The sequence below is a fragment of the Heptranchias perlo genome, chromosome 12 (genome assembly GCF_035084215.1).
Source record: "Heptranchias perlo isolate sHepPer1 chromosome 12, sHepPer1.hap1, whole genome shotgun sequence".
In the NCBI taxonomy this organism is placed as follows: domain Eukaryota; kingdom Metazoa; phylum Chordata; class Chondrichthyes; order Hexanchiformes; family Hexanchidae; genus Heptranchias; species Heptranchias perlo.
The window spans coordinates 70,201,716-70,218,409 of record NC_090336.1 but is presented as its reverse complement, the minus strand read 5'-3'; the positions used below and the strand labels follow the sequence as shown (position 1 = coordinate 70,218,409).

The 16,694-nt window shown below is 50.6% G+C and overlaps 13 non-coding genes and 1 pseudogene across 13 annotated transcripts; all 14 read right to left on the bottom strand.

Moving 5' to 3' along the window:
• Positions 1 to 710: 710 nt before the first annotated feature.
• LOC137330770 (U2 spliceosomal RNA) lies at positions 711 to 901 on the bottom strand. The gene has a single exon (XR_010965193.1). It is a non-coding gene; the product is annotated as a U2 spliceosomal RNA (small nuclear RNA).
• Positions 902 to 1,713: 812 nt separating this feature from the next.
• Positions 1,714 to 1,904, bottom strand: LOC137330769 (U2 spliceosomal RNA). Its single transcript, XR_010965192.1, has one exon. It is a non-coding gene; the product is annotated as a U2 spliceosomal RNA (small nuclear RNA).
• An 812-nt stretch (positions 1,905 to 2,716) lies between these two features.
• Positions 2,717 to 2,907, bottom strand: LOC137330768 (U2 spliceosomal RNA). The gene has a single exon (XR_010965191.1). It is a non-coding gene; the product is annotated as a U2 spliceosomal RNA (small nuclear RNA).
• Positions 2,908 to 3,719: 812 nt separating this feature from the next.
• LOC137330766 (U2 spliceosomal RNA) lies at positions 3,720 to 3,910 on the bottom strand. The gene has a single exon (XR_010965189.1). It is a non-coding gene; the product is annotated as a U2 spliceosomal RNA (small nuclear RNA).
• Positions 3,911 to 4,722: 812 nt separating this feature from the next.
• On the bottom strand, positions 4,723 to 4,913 carry LOC137330765 (U2 spliceosomal RNA). Its single transcript, XR_010965188.1, has one exon. It is a non-coding gene; the product is annotated as a U2 spliceosomal RNA (small nuclear RNA).
• Positions 4,914 to 5,725: 812 nt separating this feature from the next.
• LOC137330764 (U2 spliceosomal RNA) lies at positions 5,726 to 5,916 on the bottom strand. Its single transcript, XR_010965187.1, has one exon. It is a non-coding gene; the product is annotated as a U2 spliceosomal RNA (small nuclear RNA).
• A 1,130-nt stretch (positions 5,917 to 7,046) lies between these two features.
• LOC137330763 (U2 spliceosomal RNA) lies at positions 7,047 to 7,237 on the bottom strand. Its single transcript, XR_010965186.1, has one exon. It is a non-coding gene; the product is annotated as a U2 spliceosomal RNA (small nuclear RNA).
• A 1,130-nt stretch (positions 7,238 to 8,367) lies between these two features.
• On the bottom strand, positions 8,368 to 8,558 carry LOC137330761 (U2 spliceosomal RNA). The gene has a single exon (XR_010965185.1). It is a non-coding gene; the product is annotated as a U2 spliceosomal RNA (small nuclear RNA).
• An 812-nt stretch (positions 8,559 to 9,370) lies between these two features.
• Positions 9,371 to 9,561, bottom strand: LOC137330760 (U2 spliceosomal RNA). Its single transcript, XR_010965184.1, has one exon. It is a non-coding gene; the product is annotated as a U2 spliceosomal RNA (small nuclear RNA).
• A 1,130-nt stretch (positions 9,562 to 10,691) lies between these two features.
• Positions 10,692 to 10,882, bottom strand: LOC137330759 (U2 spliceosomal RNA). The gene has a single exon (XR_010965183.1). It is a non-coding gene; the product is annotated as a U2 spliceosomal RNA (small nuclear RNA).
• A 1,130-nt stretch (positions 10,883 to 12,012) lies between these two features.
• LOC137330758 (U2 spliceosomal RNA) lies at positions 12,013 to 12,203 on the bottom strand. Its single transcript, XR_010965182.1, has one exon. It is a non-coding gene; the product is annotated as a U2 spliceosomal RNA (small nuclear RNA).
• Positions 12,204 to 13,015: 812 nt separating this feature from the next.
• LOC137330757 (U2 spliceosomal RNA) lies at positions 13,016 to 13,206 on the bottom strand. The gene has a single exon (XR_010965181.1). It is a non-coding gene; the product is annotated as a U2 spliceosomal RNA (small nuclear RNA).
• A 1,130-nt stretch (positions 13,207 to 14,336) lies between these two features.
• On the bottom strand, positions 14,337 to 14,527 carry LOC137330756 (U2 spliceosomal RNA). The gene has a single exon (XR_010965180.1). It is a non-coding gene; the product is annotated as a U2 spliceosomal RNA (small nuclear RNA).
• Positions 14,528 to 15,339: 812 nt separating this feature from the next.
• LOC137328308 (U2 spliceosomal RNA) lies at positions 15,340 to 15,514 on the bottom strand (annotated as a pseudogene).
• Between the last annotated feature and the right edge of the window lie 1,180 nt (positions 15,515 to 16,694).

Below are 16,694 nucleotides of genomic sequence, written 5' to 3'. Positions count from 1 at the left end.
ACTTTGAGCAACACAATATTTTTTACCAGAACATCTAACCAAGATGAAAAGCCATCTCCGTAACACCCCCCTTCCCTTTGGCTGAGGTAACACGATCACAGCTTTTGCATTTTCGGGTGCTTAATCAACGGGCGCGCAGGATCTCAATGGAGCGCAGAATCGGTCCTGCAGCTGCCAAGTAAAGTCTGGGGTTTGCTAAGGCTGGTTCCCGGCAATAAGTCGTAGGAGACAGGCAGGGTGGCATGGGAATAGACTGCAGCAGGCGTGGCGGGCAGGGCGGGGTGCATGTGCCCAACACCACCAACCCCCATCCACCCACCCATCCTTTTCCAATAGAGGCGGCCGTGCCTGCAGTCGCACGGAAATCCAACAGGGGGCAACCTCCAGCTTAGCTGTCGAGCGGGAAACGTGGTGAGGCCTCACCCTGAAATATAGGCCAAGTCCCCATGGACAGATACGGGAAGAAAAACACAATGGTGGTTGCTTACCTTGCTGAGCAGGAGTGAAAGTGGCGTCAGCGGCGTTGGCAACATGGCACAACGGCCGGGCGAGGAACAACGCGGAGCGAGCAACAACCTACGAAGGAAAGGAGAGCATGGTCAAGCAGCTGTAAAAAGTTTTCCTTCTTTTATAACAATATTGACTACAGTAATAACATATGGTCCAAAAAAGAAACAAAATCTGTTTTTTGTTTTTCGAATCTCCCCGAGGGGAGCTGCACCGATCCTGGAAGCACTGCGATACCAGGTCGATGCGCGGAGTGGACGGAGCAAGCTCTCGTTCCATCTCCCTGTTCCAAAAATCAATTTAATATTTGGTCCCCAGATAGGGGACGTATCAGATATTAAACTGATAAGAACAGAAACTACACTGGATCTTAGCCAAAAGGCCGAGAAGCGATAACCGGTAAACTCCCGCTCCTGCTCCATTCTTCCTCGGACTCTCTCTTCTTCTTCAAAATGGTGTTGGGTGACTGAGCTTAGGTGTGAAGAGTGGCCGGCAAACTTTGAGCAACACAATATTTTTTACCAGAACATCTAACCAAGATGAAAAGCCATCTCCGTAACACCCCCCTTCCCTTTGGCTGAGGTAACACGATCACAGCTTTTGCATTTTCGGGTGCTTAATCAACGGGCGCGCAGGATCTCAATGGAGCGCAGAATCGGTCCTGCAGCTGCCAAGTAAAGTCTGGGGTTTGCTAAGGCTGGTTCCCGGCAATAAGTCGTAGGAGACAGGCAGGGTGGCATGGGAATAGACTGCAGCAGGCGTGGCGGGCAGGGCGGGGTGCATGTGCCCAACACCACCAACCCCCATCCACCCACCCATCCTTTTCCAATAGAGGCGGCCGTGCCTGCAGTCGCACGGAAATCCAACAGGGGGCAACCTCCAGCTTAGCTGTCGAGCGGGAAACGTGGTGAGGCCTCACCCTGAAATATAGGCCAAGTCCCCATGGACAGATACGGGAAGAAAAACACAATGGTGGCTGCTTCCCTTGCTGAGCAGGAGAGAAAGTGGCGTCAGCGGCGTTGGCAACATGGCACAACGGCCGGGCGAGGAACAACGCGGAGCGAGCAACAACCTACGAAGGAAAGGAGAGCATGGTCAAGCAGCTGTAAAAAGTTTTCCTTCTTTTATAACAATATTGACTACAGTAATAACATATGGCCCAAAAAAGAAACAAAATCTGTTTTTTGTTTTTCGAATCTCCCCGAGGGGAGCTGCACCGATCCTGGAAGCACTGCGATACCAGGTCGATGCGCGGAGTGGACGGAGCAAGCTCTCGTTCCATCTCCCTGTTCCAAAAATCAATTTAATATTTGGTCCCCAGATAGGGGACGTATCAGATATTAAACTGATAAGAACAGAAACTACACTGGATCTTAGCCAAAAGGCCGAGAAGCGATAACCGGTAAACTCCCGCTCCTGCTCCATTCTTCCTCGGACTCTCTCTTCTTCTTCAAAATGGTGTTGGGTGACTGAGCTTAGGTGTGAAGAGTGGCCGGCAAACTTTGAGCAACACAATATTTTTTACCAGAACATCTAACCAAGATGAAAAGCCATCTCCGTAACACCCCCCTTCCCTTTGGCTGAGGTAACACGATCACAGCTTTTGCATTTTCGGGTGCTTAATCAACGGGCGCGCAGGATCTCAATGGAGCGCAGAATCGGTCCTGCAGCTGCCAAGTAAAGTCTGGGGTTTGCTAAGGCTGGTTCCCGGCAATAAGTCGTAGGAGACAGGCAGGGTGGCATGGGAATAGACTGCAGCAGGCGTGGCGGGCAGGGCGGGGTGCATGTGCCCAACACCACCAACCCCCATCCACCCACCCATCCTTTTCCAATAGAGGCGGCCGTGCCTGCAGTCGCACGGAAATCCAACAGGGGGCAACCTCCAGCTTAGCTGTCGAGCGGGAAACGTGGTGAGGCCTCACCCTGAAATATAGGCCAAGTCCCCATGGACAGATACGGGAAGAAAAACACAATGGTGGCTGCTTCCCTTGCTGAGCAGGAGTGAAAGTGGCGTCAGCGGCGTTGGCAACATGGCACAACGGCCGGGCGAGGAACAACGCGGAGCGAGCAACAACCTACGAAGGAAAGGAGAGCATGGTCAAGCAGCTGTAAAAAGTTTTCCTTCTTTTATAACAATATTGACTACAGTAATAACATATGGCCCAAAAAAGAAACAAAATCTGTTTTTTGTTTTTCGAATCTCCCCGAGGGGAGCTGCACCGATCCTGGAAGCACTGCGATACCAGGTCGATGCGCGGAGTGGACGGAGCAAGCTCTCGTTCCATCTCCCTGTTCCAAAAATCAATTTAATATTTGGTCCCCAGATAGGGGACGTATCAGATATTAAACTGATAAGAACAGAAACTACACTGGATCTTAGCCAAAAGGCCGAGAAGCGATAACCGGTAAACTCCCGCTCCTGCTCCATTCTTCCTCGGACTCTCTCTTCTTCTTCAAAATGGTGTTGGGTGACTGAGCTTAGGTGTGAAGAGTGGCCGGCAAACTTTGAGCAACACAATATTTTTTACCAGAACATCTAACCAAGATGAAAAGCCATCTCCGTAACACCCCCCTTCCCTTTGGCTGAGGTAACACGATCACAGCTTTTGCATTTTCGGGTGCTTAATCAACGGGCGCGCAGGATCTCAATGGAGCGCAGAATCGGTCCTGCAGCTGCCAAGTAAAGTCTGGGGTTTGCTAAGGCTGGTTCCCGGCAATAAGTCGTAGGAGACAGGCAGGGTGGCATGGGAATAGACTGCAGCAGGCGTGGCGGGCAGGGCGGGGTGCATGTGCCCAACACCACCAACCCCCATCCACCCACCCATCCTTTTCCAATAGAGGCGGCCGTGCCTGCAGTCGCACGGAAATCCAACAGGGGGCAACCTCCAGCTTAGCTGTCGAGCGGGAAACGTGGTGAGGCCTCACCCTGAAATATAGGCCAAGTCCCCATGGACAGATACGGGAAGAAAAACACAATGGTGGCTGCTTACCTTGCTGAGCAGGAGTGAAAGTGGCGTCAGCGGCGTTGGCAACATGGCACAACGGCCGGGCGAGGAACAACGCGGAGCGAGCAACAACCTACGAAGGAAAGGAGAGCATGGTCAAGCAGCTGTAAAAAGTTTTCCTTCTTTTATAACAATATTGACTATAGTAATAACATATGGTCCAAAAAAGAAACAAAATCTGTTTTTTGTTTTTCGAATCTCCCCGAGGGGAGCTGCACCGATCCTGGAAGCACTGCGATACCAGGTCGATGCGCGGAGTGGACGGAGCAAGCTCTCGTTCCATCTCCCTGTTCCAAAAATCAATTTAATATTTGGTCCCCAGATAGGGGACGTATCAGATATTAAACTGATAAGAACAGAAACTACACTGGATCTTAGCCAAAAGGCCGAGAAGCGATAACCGGTAAACTCCCGCTCCTGCTCCATTCTTCCTCGGACTCTCTCTTCTTCTTCAAAATGGTGTTGGGTGACTGAGCTTAGGTGTGAAGAGTGGCCGGCAAACTTTGAGCAACACAATATTTTTTACCAGAACATCTAACCAAGATGAAAAGCCATCTCCGTAACACCCCCCTTCCCTTTGGCTGAGGTAACACGATCACAGCTTTTGCATTTTCGGGTGCTTAATCAACGGGCGCGCAGGATCTCAATGGAGCGCAGAATCGGTCCTGCAGCTGCCAAGTAAAGTCTGGGGTTTGCTAAGGCTGGTTCCCGGCAATAAGTCGTAGGAGACAGGCAGGGTGGCATGGGAATAGACTGCAGCAGGCGTGGCGGGCAGGGCGGGGTGCATGTGCCCAACACCACCAACCCCCATCCACCCACCCATCCTTTTCCAATAGAGGCGGCCGTGCCTGCAGTCGCACGGAAATCCAACAGGGGGCAACCTCCAGCTTAGCTGTCGAGCGGGAAACGTGGTGAGGCCTCACCCTGAAATATAGGCCAAGTCCCCATGGACAGATACGGGAAGAAAAACACAATGGTGGCTGCTTACCTTGCTGAGCAGGAGTGAAAGTGGCGTCAGCGGCGTTGGCAACATGGCACAACGGCCGGGCGAGGAACAACGCGGAGCGAGCAACAACCTACGAAGGAAAGGAGAGCATGGTCAAGCAGCTGTAAAAAGTTTTCCTTCTTTTATAACAATATTGACTATAGTAATAACATATGGTTCAAAAAAGAAACAAAATCTGTTTTTTGTTTTTCGAATCTCCCCGAGGGGAGCTGCACCGATCCTGGAAGCACTGCGATACCAGGTCGATGCGCGGAGTGGACGGAGCAAGCTCTCGTTCCATCTCCCTGTTCCAAAAATCAATTTAATATTTGGTCCCCAGATAGGGGACGTATCAGATATTAAACTGATAAGAACAGAAACTACACTGGATCTTAGCCAAAAGGCCGAGAAGCGATAACCGGTAAACTCCCGCTCCTGCTCCATTCTTCCTCGGACTCTCTCTTCTTCTTCAAAATGGTGTTGGGTGACTGAGCTTAGGTGTGAAGAGTGGCCGGCAAACTTTGAGCAACACAATATTTTTTACCAGAACATCTAACCAAGATGAAAAGCCATCTCCGTAACACCCCCCTTCCCTTTGGCTGAGGTAACACGATCACAGCTTTTGCATTTTCGGGTGCTTAATCAACGGGCGCGCAGGATCTCAATGGAGCGCAGAATCGGTCCTGCAGCTGCCAAGTAAAGTCTGGGGTTTGCTAAGGCTGGTTCCCGGCAATAAGTCGTAGGAGACAGGCAGGGTGGCATGGGAATAGACTGCAGCAGGCGTGGCGGGCAGGGCGGGGTGCATGTGCCCAACACCACCAACCCCCATCCACCCACCCATCCTTTTCCAATAGAGGCGGCCGTGCCTGCAGTCGCACGGAAATCCAACAGGGGGCAACCTCCAGCTTAGCTGTCGAGCGGGAAACGTGGTGAGGCCTCACCCTGAAATATAGGCCAAGTCCCCATGGACAGATACGGGAAGAAAAACACAATGGTGGCTGCTTACCTTGCTGAGCAGGAGTGAAAGTGGCGTCAGCGGCGTTGGCAACATGGCACAACGGCCGGGCGAGGAACAACGCGGAGCGAGCAACAACCTACGAAGGAAAGGAGAGCATGGTCAAGCAGCTGTAAAAAGTTTTCCTTCTTTTATAACAATATTGACTATAGTAATAACATATGGTCCAAAAAAGAAACAAAATCTGTTTTTTGTTTTTCGAATCTCCCCGAGGGGAGCTGCACCGATCCTGGAAGCACTGCGATACCAGGTCGATGCGCGGAGTGGACGGAGCAAGCTCTCGTTCCATCTCCCTGTTCCAAAAATCAATTTAATATTTGGTCCCCAGATAGGGGACGTATCAGATATTAAACTGATAAGAACAGAAACTACACTGGATCTTAGCCAAAAGGCCGAGAAGCGATAACCGGTAAACTCCCGCTCCTGCTCCATTCTTCCTCGGACTCTCTCTTCTTCTTCAAAATGGTGTTGGGTGACTGAGCTTAGGTGTGAAGAGTGGCCGGCAAACTTTGAGCAACACAATATTTTTTACCAGAACATCTAACCAAGATGAAAAGCCATCTCCGTAACACCCCCCTTCCCTTTGGCTGAGGTAACACGATCACAGCTTTTGCATTTTCGGGTGCTTAATCAACGGGCGCGCAGGATCTCAATGGAGCGCAGAATCGGTCCTGCAGCTGCCAAGTAAAGTCTGGGGTTTGCTAAGGCTGGTTCCCGGCAATAAGTCGTAGGAGACAGGCAGGGTGGCATGGGAATAGACTGCAGCAGGCGTGGCGGGCAGGGCGGGGTGCATGTGCCCAACACCACCAACCCCCATCCACCCACCCATCCTTTTCCAATAGAGGCGGCCGTGCCTGCAGTCGCACGGAAATCCAACAGGGGGCAACCTCCAGCTTAGCTGTCGAGCGGGAAACGTGGTGAGGCCTCACCCTGAAATATAGGCCAAGTCCCCATGGACAGATACGGGAAGAAAAACACAATGGTGGCTGCTTACCTTGCTGAGCAGGAGTGAAAGTGGCGTCAGCGGCGTTGGCAACATGGCACAACGGCCGGGCGAGGAACAACGCGGAGCGAGCAACAACCTACGAAGGAAAGGAGAGCATGGTCAAGCAGCTGTAAAAAGTTTTCCTTCTTTTATAACAATATTGACTATAGTAATAACATATGGTTCAAAAAAGAAACAAAATCTGTTTTTTGTTTTTCGAATCTCCCCGAGGGGAGCTGCACCGATCCTGGAAGCACTGCGATACCAGGTCGATGCGCGGAGTGGACGGAGCAAGCTCTCGTTCCATCTCCCTGTTCCACTGCTTACCTTGCTGAGCAGGAGTGAAAGTGGCGTCAGCGGCGTTGGCAACATGGCGCACCGGCCGGGCGAGAAACAACACGTAGCGAGCAACAACCTACGAAGGAAAGGAGAGCATGGTCAAGCAGCTGTAAAAAGTTTTCCTTCTTTTATAACAATATTGACTACAGTAATAACATATGGCCCAAAAAAGAAACAAAATCTGTTTTTTGTTTTTCGAATCTCCCCGAGGGGAGCTGCACCGATCCTGGAAGCACTGCGATACCAGGTCGATGCGCGGAGTGGACGGAGCAAGCTCTCGTTCCATCTCCCTGTTCCAAAAATCAATTTAATATTTGGTCCCCAGATAGGGGACGTATCAGATATTAAACTGATAAGAACAGAAACTACACTGGATCTTAGCCAAAAGGCCGAGAAGCGATAACCGGTAAACTCCCGCTCCTGCTCCATTCTTCCTCGGACTCTCTCTTCTTCTTCAAAATGGTGTTGGGTGACTGAGCTTAGGTGTGAAGAGTGGCCGGCAAACTTTGAGCAACACAATATTTTTTACCAGAACATCTAACCAAGATGAAAAGCCATCTCCGTAACACCCCCCTTCCCTTTGGCTGAGGTAACACGATCACAGCTTTTGCATTTTCGGGTGCTTAATCAACGGGCGCGCAGGATCTCAATGGAGCGCAGAATCGGTCCTGCAGCTGCCAAGTAAAGTCTGGGGTTTGCTAAGGCTGGTTCCCGGCAATAAGTCGTAGGAGACAGGCAGGGTGGCATGGGAATAGACTGCAGCAGGCGTGGCGGGCAGGGCGGGGTGCATGTGCCCAACACCACCAACCCCCATCCACCCACCCATCCTTTTCCAATAGAGGCGGCCGTGCCTGCAGTCGCACGGAAATCCAACAGGGGGCAACCTCCAGCTTAGCTGTCGAGCGGGAAACGTGGTGAGGCCTCACCCTGAAATATAGGCCAAGTCCCCATGGACAGATACGGGAAGAAAAACACAATGGTGGCTGCTTACCTTGCTGAGCAGGAGTGAAAGTGGCGTCAGCGGCGTTGGCAACATGGCACAACGGCCGGGCGAGGAACAACGCGGAGCGAGCAACAACCTACGAAGGAAAGGAGAGCATGGTCAAGCAGCTGTAAAAAGTTTTCCTTCTTTTATAACAATATTGACTATAGTAATAACATATGGTTCAAAAAAGAAACAAAATCTGTTTTTTGTTTTTCGAATCTCCCCGAGGGGAGCTGCACCGATCCTGGAAGCACTGCGATACCAGGTCGATGCGCGGAGTGGACGGAGCAAGCTCTCGTTCCATCTCCCTGTTCCACTGCTTACCTTGCTGAGCAGGAGTGAAAGTGGCGTCAGCGGCGTTGGCAACATGGCGCACCGGCCGGGCGAGAAACAACACGTAGCGAGCAACAACCTACGAAGGAAAGGAGAGCATGGTCAAGCAGCTGTAAAAAGTTTTCCTTCTTTTATAACAATATTGACTACAGTAATAACATATGGCCCAAAAAAGAAACAAAATCTGTTTTTTGTTTTTCGAATCTCCCCGAGGGGAGCTGCACCGATCCTGGAAGCACTGCGATACCAGGTCGATGCGCGGAGTGGACGGAGCAAGCTCTCGTTCCATCTCCCTGTTCCAAAAATCAATTTAATATTTGGTCCCCAGATAGGGGACGTATCAGATATTAAACTGATAAGAACAGAAACTACACTGGATCTTAGCCAAAAGGCCGAGAAGCGATAACCGGTAAACTCCCGCTCCTGCTCCATTCTTCCTCGGACTCTCTCTTCTTCTTCAAAATGGTGTTGGGTGACTGAGCTTAGGTGTGAAGAGTGGCCGGCAAACTTTGAGCAACACAATATTTTTTACCAGAACATCTAACCAAGATGAAAAGCCATCTCCGTAACACCCCCCTTCCCTTTGGCTGAGGTAACACGATCACAGCTTTTGCATTTTCGGGTGCTTAATCAACGGGCGCGCAGGATCTCAATGGAGCGCAGAATCGGTCCTGCAGCTGCCAAGTAAAGTCTGGGGTTTGCTAAGGCTGGTTCCCGGCAATAAGTCGTAGGAGACAGGCAGGGTGGCATGGGAATAGACTGCAGCAGGCGTGGCGGGCAGGGCGGGGTGCATGTGCCCAACACCACCAACCCCCATCCACCCACCCATCCTTTTCCAATAGAGGCGGCCGTGCCTGCAGTCGCACGGAAATCCAACAGGGGGCAACCTCCAGCTTAGCTGTCGAGCGGGAAACGTGGTGAGGCCTCACCCTGAAATATAGGCCAAGTCCCCATGGACAGATACGGGAAGAAAAACACAATGGTGGCTGCTTACCTTGCTGAGCAGGAGTGAAAGTGGCGTCAGCGGCGTTGGCAACATGGCACAACGGCCGGGCGAGGAACAACGCGGAGCGAGCAACAACCTACGAAGGAAAGGAGAGCATGGTCAAGCAGCTGTAAAAAGTTTTCCTTCTTTTATAACAATATTGACTATAGTAATAACATATGGTTCAAAAAAGAAACAAAATCTGTTTTTTGTTTTTCGAATCTCCCCGAGGGGAGCTGCACCGATCCTGGAAGCACTGCGATACCAGGTCGATGCGCGGAGTGGACGGAGCAAGCTCTCGTTCCATCTCCCTGTTCCAAAAATCAATTTAATATTTGGTCCCCAGATAGGGGACGTATCAGATATTAAACTGATAAGAACAGAAACTACACTGGATCTTAGCCAAAAGGCCGAGAAGCGATAACCGGTAAACTCCCGCTCCTGCTCCATTCTTCCTCGGACTCTCTCTTCTTCTTCAAAATGGTGTTGGGTGACTGAGCTTAGGTGTGAAGAGTGGCCGGCAAACTTTGAGCAACACAATATTTTTTACCAGAACATCTAACCAAGATGAAAAGCCATCTCCGTAACACCCCCCTTCCCTTTGGCTGAGGTAACACGATCACAGCTTTTGCATTTTCGGGTGCTTAATCAACGGGCGCGCAGGATCTCAATGGAGCGCAGAATCGGTCCTGCAGCTGCCAAGTAAAGTCTGGGGTTTGCTAAGGCTGGTTCCCGGCAATAAGTCGTAGGAGACAGGCAGGGTGGCATGGGAATAGACTGCAGCAGGCGTGGCGGGCAGGGCGGGGTGCATGTGCCCAACACCACCAACCCCCATCCACCCACCCATCCTTTTCCAATAGAGGCGGCCGTGCCTGCAGTCGCACGGAAATCCAACAGGGGGCAACCTCCAGCTTAGCTGTCGAGCGGGAAACGTGGTGAGGCCTCACCCTGAAATATAGGCCAAGTCCCCATGGACAGATACGGGAAGAAAAACACAATGGTGGCTGCTTACCTTGCTGAGCAGGAGTGAAAGTGGCGTCAGCGGCGTTGGCAACATGGCACAACGGCCGGGCGAGGAACAACGCGGAGCGAGCAACAACCTACGAAGGAAAGGAGAGCATGGTCAAGCAGCTGTAAAAAGTTTTCCTTCTTTTATAACAATATTGACTATAGTAATAACATATGGTTCAAAAAAGAAACAAAATCTGTTTTTTGTTTTTCGAATCTCCCCGAGGGGAGCTGCACCGATCCTGGAAGCACTGCGATACCAGGTCGATGCGCGGAGTGGACGGAGCAAGCTCTCGTTCCATCTCCCTGTTCCACTGCTTACCTTGCTGAGCAGGAGTGAAAGTGGCGTCAGCGGCGTTGGCAACATGGCGCACCGGCCGGGCGAGAAACAACACGTAGCGAGCAACAACCTACGAAGGAAAGGAGAGCATGGTCAAGCAGCTGTAAAAAGTTTTCCTTCTTTTATAACAATATTGACTACAGTAATAACATATGGCCCAAAAAAGAAACAAAATCTGTTTTTTGTTTTTCGAATCTCCCCGAGGGGAGCTGCACCGATCCTGGAAGCACTGCGATACCAGGTCGATGCGCGGAGTGGACGGAGCAAGCTCTCGTTCCATCTCCCTGTTCCAAAAATCAATTTAATATTTGGTCCCCAGATAGGGGACGTATCAGATATTAAACTGATAAGAACAGAAACTACACTGGATCTTAGCCAAAAGGCCGAGAAGCGATAACCGGTAAACTCCCGCTCCTGCTCCATTCTTCCTCGGACTCTCTCTTCTTCTTCAAAATGGTGTTGGGTGACTGAGCTTAGGTGTGAAGAGTGGCCGGCAAACTTTGAGCAACACAATATTTTTTACCAGAACATCTAACCAAGATGAAAAGCCATCTCCGTAACACCCCCCTTCCCTTTGGCTGAGGTAACACGATCACAGCTTTTGCATTTTCGGGTGCTTAATCAACGGGCGCGCAGGATCTCAATGGAGCGCAGAATCGGTCCTGCAGCTGCCAAGTAAAGTCTGGGGTTTGCTAAGGCTGGTTCCCGGCAATAAGTCGTAGGAGACAGGCAGGGTGGCATGGGAATAGACTGCAGCAGGCGTGGCGGGCAGGGCGGGGTGCATGTGCCCAACACCACCAACCCCCATCCACCCACCCATCCTTTTCCAATAGAGGCGGCCGTGCCTGCAGTCGCACGGAAATCCAACAGGGGGCAACCTCCAGCTTAGCTGTCGAGCGGGAAACGTGGTGAGGCCTCACCCTGAAATATAGGCCAAGTCCCCATGGACAGATACGGGAAGAAAAACACAATGGTGGCTGCTTACCTTGCTGAGCAGGAGTGAAAGTGGCGTCAGCGGCGTTGGCAACATGGCACAACGGCCGGGCGAGGAACAACGCGGAGCGAGCAACAACCTACGAAGGAAAGGAGAGCATGGTCAAGCAGCTGTAAAAAGTTTTCCTTCTTTTATAACAATATTGACTATAGTAATAACATATGGTTCAAAAAAGAAACAAAATCTGTTTTTTGTTTTTCGAATCTCCCCGAGGGGAGCTGCACCGATCCTGGAAGCACTGCGATACCAGGTCGATGCGCGGAGTGGACGGAGCAAGCTCTCGTTCCATCTCCCTGTTCCACTGCTTACCTTGCTGAGCAGGAGTGAAAGTGGCGTCAGCGGCGTTGGCAACATGGCGCACCGGCCGGGCGAGAAACAACACGTAGCGAGCAACAACCTACGAAGGAAAGGAGAGCATGGTCAAGCAGCTGTAAAAAGTTTTCCTTCTTTTATAACAATATTGACTACAGTAATAACATATGGCCCAAAAAAGAAACAAAATCTGTTTTTTGTTTTTCGAATCTCCCCGAGGGGAGCTGCACCGATCCTGGAAGCACTGCGATACCAGGTCGATGCGCGGAGTGGACGGAGCAAGCTCTCGTTCCATCTCCCTGTTCCAAAAATCAATTTAATATTTGGTCCCCAGATAGGGGACGTATCAGATATTAAACTGATAAGAACAGAAACTACACTGGATCTTAGCCAAAAGGCCGAGAAGCGATAACCGGTAAACTCCCGCTCCTGCTCCATTCTTCCTCGGACTCTCTCTTCTTCTTCAAAATGGTGTTGGGTGACTGAGCTTAGGTGTGAAGAGTGGCCGGCAAACTTTGAGCAACACAATATTTTTTACCAGAACATCTAACCAAGATGAAAAGCCATCTCCGTAACACCCCCCTTCCCTTTGGCTGAGGTAACACGATCACAGCTTTTGCATTTTCGGGTGCTTAATCAACGGGCGCGCAGGATCTCAATGGAGCGCAGAATCGGTCCTGCAGCTGCCAAGTAAAGTCTGGGGTTTGCTAAGGCTGGTTCCCGGCAATAAGTCGTAGGAGACAGGCAGGGTGGCATGGGAATAGACTGCAGCAGGCGTGGCGGGCAGGGCGGGGTGCATGTGCCCAACACCACCAACCCCCATCCACCCACCCATCCTTTTCCAATAGAGGCGGCCGTGCCTGCAGTCGCACGGAAATCCAACAGGGGGCAACCTCCAGCTTAGCTGTCGAGCGGGAAACGTGGTGAGGCCTCACCCTGAAATATAGGCCAAGTCCCCATGGACAGATACGGGAAGAAAAACACAATGGTGGCTGCTTACCTTGCTGAGCAGGAGTGAAAGTGGCGTCAGCGGCGTTGGCAACATGGCACAACGGCCGGGCGAGGAACAACGCGGAGCGAGCAACAACCTACGAAGGAAAGGAGAGCATGGTCAAGCAGCTGTAAAAAGTTTTCCTTCTTTTATAACAATATTGACTATAGTAATAACATATGGTTCAAAAAAGAAACAAAATCTGTTTTTTGTTTTTCGAATCTCCCCGAGGGGAGCTGCACCGATCCTGGAAGCACTGCGATACCAGGTCGATGCGCGGAGTGGACGGAGCAAGCTCTCGTTCCATCTCCCTGTTCCAAAAATCAATTTAATATTTGGTCCCCAGATAGGGGACGTATCAGATATTAAACTGATAAGAACAGAAACTACACTGGATCTTAGCCAAAAGGCCGAGAAGCGATAACCGGTAAACTCCCGCTCCTGCTCCATTCTTCCTCGGACTCTCTCTTCTTCTTCAAAATGGTGTTGGGTGACTGAGCTTAGGTGTGAAGAGTGGCCGGCAAACTTTGAGCAACACAATATTTTTTACCAGAACATCTAACCAAGATGAAAAGCCATCTCCGTAACACCCCCCTTCCCTTTGGCTGAGGTAACACGATCACAGCTTTTGCATTTTCGGGTGCTTAATCAACGGGCGCGCAGGATCTCAATGGAGCGCAGAATCGGTCCTGCAGCTGCCAAGTAAAGTCTGGGGTTTGCTAAGGCTGGTTCCCGGCAATAAGTCGTAGGAGACAGGCAGGGTGGCATGGGAATAGACTGCAGCAGGCGTGGCGGGCAGGGCGGGGTGCATGTGCCCAACACCACCAACCCCCATCCACCCACCCATCCTTTTCCAATAGAGGCGGCCGTGCCTGCAGTCGCACGGAAATCCAACAGGGGGCAACCTCCAGCTTAGCTGTCGAGCGGGAAACGTGGTGAGGCCTCACCCTGAAATATAGGCCAAGTCCCCATGGACAGATACGGGAAGAAAAACACAATGGTGGCTGCTTACCTTGCTGAGCAGGAGTGAAAGTGGCGTCAGCGGCGTTGGCAACATGGCACAACGGCCGGGCGAGGAACAACGCGGAGCGAGCAACAACCTACGAAGGAAAGGAGAGCATGGTCAAGCAGCTGTAAAAAGTTTTCCTTCTTTTATAACAATATTGACTATAGTAATAACATATGGTTCAAAAAAGAAACAAAATCTGTTTTTTGTTTTTCGAATCTCCCCGAGGGGAGCTGCACCGATCCTGGAAGCACTGCGATACCAGGTCGATGCGCGGAGTGGACGGAGCAAGCTCTCGTTCCATCTCCCTGTTCCACTGCTTACCTTGCTGAGCAGGAGTGAAAGTGGCGTCAGCGGCGTTGGCAACATGGCGCACCGGCCGGGCGAGAAACAACACGTAGCGAGCAACAACCTACGAAGGAAAGGAGAGCATGGTCAAGCAGCTGTAAAAAGTTTTCCTTCTTTTATAACAATATTGACTACAGTAATAACATATGGTCCAAAAAAGAAACAAAATCTGTTTTTTGTCTTTCGAATCTCCCCGAGGGGAGCTGCACCGATCCTGGAAGCACTGCGATACCAGGTCGATGCGCGGAGTGGACGGAGCAAGCTCTCGTTCCATCTCCCTGTTCCAAAAATCAATTTAATATTTGGTCCCCAGATAGGGGACGTATCAGATATTAAACTGATAAGAACAGAAACTACACTGGATCTTAGCCAAAAGGCCGAGAAGCGATAACCGGTAAACTCCCGCTCCTGCTCCATTCTTCCTCGGACTCTCTCTTCTTCTTCAAAATGGTGTTGGGTGACTGAGCTTAGGTGTGAAGAGTGGCCGGCAAACTTTGAGCAACACAATATTTTTTACCAGAACATCTAACCAAGATGAAAAGCCATCTCCGTAACACCCCCCTTCCCTTTGGCTGAGGTAACATGATCACAGCTTTTGCATTTTCGGGTGCTTAATCAACGGGCGCGCAGGATCTCAATGGAGCGCAGAATCGGTCCTGCAGCTGCCAAGTAAAGTCTGGGGTTTGCTAAGGCTGGTTCCCGGCAATAAGTCGTAGGAGACAGGCAGGGTGGCATGGGAATAGACTGCAGCAGGCGTGGCGGGCAGGGCGGGGTGCATGTGCCCAACACCACCAACCCCCATCCACCCACCCATCCTTTTCCAATAGAGGCGGCCGTGCCTGCAGTCGCACGGAAATCCAACAGGGGGCAACCTCCAGCTTAGCTGTCGAGCGGGAAACGTGGTGAGGCCTCACCCTGAAATATAGGCCAAGTCCCCATGGACAGATACGGGAAGAAAAACACAATGGTGGCTGCTTACCTTGCTGAGCAGGAGTGAAAGTGGCGTCAGCGGCGTTGGCAACATGGCGCACCGGCCGGGCGAGAAACAACACGTAGCGAGCAACAACCTACGAAGGAAAGGAGAGCATGGTCAAGCAGCTGTAAAAAGTTTTCCTTCTTTTATAACAATATTGACTACAGTAATAACATATGGTCCAAAAAAGAAACAAAATCTGTTTTTTGTCTTTCGAATCTCCCCGAGGGGAGCTGCACCGATCCTGGAAGCACTGCGATACCAGGTCGATGCGCGGAGTGGACGGAGCAAGCTCTCGTTCCATCTCCCTGTTCCAAAAATCAATTTAATATTTGGTCCCCAGATAGGGGACGTATCAGATATTAAACTGATAAGAACAGAAACTTTTTTTTTCAAAAAATATACTTTATTCATAAAATTTGCAGCAGTACATACATAAGAACATAAGAACATAAGAAATTGGAGCAGGAGTAGGCCAATCGGCCCCTCGAGCCTGCTCCGCCATTCAATAAGATCATGGCTGATCTGATCCCAACCACAAATCTAAAGAACACAAGAAGTCGGAGCAGGACCCGGCCACATAGCCCCTGGGCCCTCTCCGCCACCCACAGGGCATTGACCGATCCGAACTCAGCTTCATGTCCAATTTCCTGCCCGCTCCCCATAACCCCTAATTCCCTTTACTTCTAGGAAACTGTCTATTTCTGTTTTAAATTTATTTAATGATGTAGCTTCCACAGCTTCCTGGGGCAGCAAATTCCACAGACCTACCACCCTCTGAGTGAAGAAGTTTCTCCTCATCTCAGTTTTGAAAGAGCAGCCCCTTATTCTAAGATTATGCCCCCTAGTTCTAGTTTCACCCATCTTTGGGAACATCCTTACTGCATCCACCCGATCAAGACCCTTCACAATCTTATATGTTTCAATAAGATCGCCTCTCATTCTTCTGAACTCCAATGAGTAGAGTCCCAATCTACTCAACCTCTCCTCATATGTCCGCCCCCTCATCCCCGGGATTAACCGAGTGAACCTTCTTTGTACTGCCTCGAGAGCAAGTATGTCTTTTCTTAAGTATGGAGACCAAAACTGTATGCAGTATTCCAGGTGCGGTCTCACCAATACCTTATATAACTGCAGCAATACCTCCTTGTTTTTATATTCTATCCCCCGAGCAATAAAAGCCAACATTCCGTTGGCTTTCTTGATCACCTGCTGCACCTGCATACCAACTTTTTGATTTTCTTGCACTAGGACCCCCAGATCCCTTTGTACTGCAGTACTTTCCAGTCTCTTGCCATCAAGATAATAACTTGCTCTCTGATTTTTCCTGCCAAAGTGCATAACCTCACATTTTCCAATATTATATTGCATCTGCCAAATCTCCGCCCACTCACCCAGCCTGTCTATATCCCCTTGCAGGTTTTTTATGTCCTCCTCACTCTCTACTTTCCCTCCCATCTTTGTATCATCTGCAAATTTTGATATGTTGCACTCGGTCCCCTCCTCCAAATCGTTAATATAGATTGTAAAGAGTTGGGGACCCAGCACCGACCCCTGTGGAACACCACTGGTTACTGGTTGCC